Here is a 2,669-nt window from a genome sequence, read left to right on the forward strand (position 1 = left end):
TGTGTACCTATATATGTATATGTATAAAAACTTAGATAAAACTTAGATGTTTCGACCAAAGAGTGGTCCAGGCCATGTCTAACTTAATCGCACCACCCGATAGGATTATCTAAATCCTTTTAAATCAAGTTTTGTGGTATCATGGCCCATTCGAATAGGGAGTTCTTGTTGAGTGAGTTGTATCCAGGTATAGGTGGCTTATCTGGTATTCTTTGAAGAAATATGTCCAGATTCCGTTTAAATGTCATGGGATCCTTTTCCTCTTTGATGTGTTTTGGGACAATGTTAAATATAGCAGGGACTGTTGATGAACAGAAATTGTGTTGCAGTGTATTTATGTGTTGTGATCCTGAATTGGGCAGGGGACTTATGGCTCGTGGTCCTAGCCTTGGATGAATTTTGAAGCTAATGCTGAGGTCGTTTGGGCAATACTGGCGGTATATTCTCCACATCGTACAAATGATGTATTGCTCACGGCGGCGCTGGAGAGAATAGAGTTTCAATGCTTTGAGGCGAGATCAGTCATGCCTTCAATTCGTTTAGTGAGTGCCCTCTGAGGTGATTCAATTTTCAAGATGTTTTGCTTTGTATAGGGAGACCACAGGGGGCAGCAGTATTCGAGATGTGTCCGTACAAAGGAATAAAGCCGAATGATGACACCTTGTTCTCTGAACCGGAAAGTTCTTAAGATCCAGGAACTCATCCTACGAGCTATAGGGCTTTCCTATAAGTAGGTTATCTCCCTTGGCTAGGCAGCGCTCCATGTAGATAATTAAACTTCCGGAGGCTACCCACGCCATTGTTATTGTTTTACGTCTTATCATGGATATAAAGCAGCTTGATGATTCAGCTATCGAAGTACTTACTGTGCCTGAGTTAAAGAAATATTTAAGATTATATGGACAGTATGTTACTGGAAGAAAGGCGGACTTGACTGAAAGGTTGAAAGGAATAAAAATTCTGTCGATGAAGAATGTCAACAAAGTAAATTCATCGGATGATAAGTCTGAAGTATCGGACGATACTTCAGACAGGAATAAGCAGAAGCTTATATCTCCTCTCGGTGAAGTATTGCCTGATCTAAAGATCTTTGTAAGTTGCCGAATTTCACAGATAATGACATAATTACCTCGTGCTACGGATGAAAGCAAAGCAACAGTTAAGGAGTGGCATATTTTACCACGACAGACACGTACACAGCATCGAATACCACGATGTGAGTGAAAGCTGCTCTCACTGTATTGTCCGGTGTCTGGTAATCCCTTCGATACCGACATCAAACCAAAAAAAGAATCCTGACCCCAGAGTGTGGGTAATTATGTCAAATGTCACTGGCAATGTGCATTCAGCTGATTGCAACTGTTAAAGCAAGTCACTGAGCATGCGTACATGTCATACGGGAGAGTTCCAATCAGGGGTGGATAACACCTTATAGGAAAGCCCAATATCGACCTTATTGTTGACGTAGGCACTCCAACTGAGATCGTTATCAACAATTACTCCTAGGTCTCTAATATTATTAGATGCTGTGAGAGGTTTCCCTAAAGGAAGAGAATATGGTTGTTTTAGCAGTCTTTTTTCCAAAATGCATCAGCTCAAATTTTCCCTCGTTTAGTTGCATTTTGTTTTTGTCTGCCCATTGACTCACGGCATGTAGATCAGACTCAAGTTGAGTTCGGTCTTCTTCTTCATTGATGATTTTCTGGAGCTTAGTGTCGTCAGCAAATATTTTCATTTTGCTGTGTTTTACGACGCTAGAAAGGTCGTTTATATAGATTATAAAGAAAAACGGGCCCAGGACAGTCCCCTGAGGGACACTACTGGTGACCTTTGCTAGGCTTGAGTGGACTCCATCGACCACAACATGTGTTCTGTTCGCCAGGAAATACTCAATCCAGTGTAGAAGTTTTCCACGGATTCCAACATTTGCCAATTTTGAGAGTAAAATATGGTCAACTCTGTCGAACGCTTTACTGAAGTCAAGATATATGATATCAGAATTCGAACCTGTTCCCGAGCTTTTAAGTATATCATTGATGTGGTGTAAGAGCTGTGTTAGACAGTCCCTGCCACAGCGAAAGTCATGCTGGTTTGAATTTAAGAGTTTGTGGTTATCCAGGAAGCCAGTTATCCTTGATCTTACCACCCTTTAAAACTCTTTAATGGTATGGGAGGTGAGTGAGATTGGGCGATAGTTGACTGCGAGGGATCTATTTCCCTGTTTGAAAACCGGGATGACAGACTGGGATAGGAGCTGTTTCGGTATATAACCAGAGTCTAAAGAATTTCTCCAGACGATGGTCAAAGGACTGCAAGTTGGTGCCTACATTCCTTCAGGAGACTAGCGGGGAATCTATCAGGGCTTACAGCAGAATAGTATTTGACCTCATTTATTACTGCTATGATGTCCGAAGCAGTGAATGTTATGTCCGAAATTTTATGTTGGAAATCGCCTTCGTTCACTTCCCTTACGTCGGGTGAACGTTCTGTGTCTAGTTCTGGAAATTATATTTTATAAATCGACAGACTACGCTGATGATCCTGCAGATATTTACTTATGTAAGTATTAACAGGTGAAACAATTGGTACGTAGGTTAATCGTTTTTTTTTTATTTAGTATTTTTTCATTTATCTTGCCCTTTTACAGTCTGTCGTCTCGCTGAAATTTT

The sequence above is a fragment of the Octopus bimaculoides genome, chromosome 4 (genome assembly GCF_046866305.1).
Source record: "Octopus bimaculoides isolate indiv1 chromosome 4, ASM4686630v1, whole genome shotgun sequence".
NCBI classification, from domain to species: domain Eukaryota; kingdom Metazoa; phylum Mollusca; class Cephalopoda; order Octopoda; family Octopodidae; genus Octopus; species Octopus bimaculoides.